A 1,113-nucleotide genomic window follows, 5' to 3' on the forward strand; every position below is an offset into this window, starting at 1 on the left:
CACTCAATATTTAGATATGAAGGTCCTCAACAATGAAAAAAGACTAAGGATGAAGATGATGAATAGTTTCAGGGAATCTCACAAACACTCTAATACACAAGGTGTTAGTCAAGATATTAGACATATGTGAAAGAAGAATGCACACACATGGTTCTCCTTAATTTTTGGATGAATGGGTCTTGCTTCTTGATCGATATCATGAGTTTGATTAATCATAAAAACACTACAAGATTAATAAAGCCACTATCTTTAATTCATTTAAATAACATCAATTGCACAATAACAAGATGCAACAAAAAGAAGTGAATCTGACATGGATTAACACTCAAGAAGTTGTCCTAGAGAATAAGAGAAAGATTAAAGGTGCTAGTAATAGACATACTAAAGAAGAGAAAACATATTGACATCTTATCTCAAAACGGGTTTTTATCCACTTGGTTTCACACACTTTTTTTTTTTTGGGATCAAAGAAACAATGATTTAAATCTAAGATGGAAAATTGAATTTGTGTAGCTATGATTTGAGTCAATAAGAAATCATGATTCAAATCAAAAGATATTATGATTCAAGTCAATTTAAGTTCCTAATTTGAGTCACTTTGAGCAAAGCCCGAGTTTATCTTCACGAAGACGTTTGATTTGAATCATGGTTATCACTTGATTTGAGTCACAAGAGTATGTGATTTGAGTCACACTTATTTTGTGATTCGAATCAAAGAATCCAGAAGCAAATCCCAATTTTCATATGGTTTATGATTCAAATCAAACTTAATACATGATTTGAATCAAATAAATAAACATCTTGATTTAAGAGTTCTAACTTATGATTCAAGCCATGTTTGATGAAACAAAAAAAAAAGAAGAAATTTGCTTGTTTAAAAAAGGAACATTATCAAGGATCAAACACTCATATTTTATTGAGTAATTGGGGGGTATAAATGGTACAATATCACAATAGCCGAAGTGATTATAATACAACTCAAATGGGAATAAAGTACAAACACGTGAATATTAAATGATAAGCAAATTACAAATACGCGAACATACTATAACATATACACTCAAATTAGCAAAAACATCAAAACAAGTAAACGATATCATACGATAACGTGAT

The sequence above is a fragment of the Vicia villosa genome, unplaced genomic scaffold (assembly GCF_029867415.1).
Source record: "Vicia villosa cultivar HV-30 ecotype Madison, WI unplaced genomic scaffold, Vvil1.0 ctg.003781F_1_1, whole genome shotgun sequence".
Classification (NCBI taxonomy): Eukaryota; Viridiplantae; Streptophyta; class Magnoliopsida; order Fabales; family Fabaceae; genus Vicia; species Vicia villosa.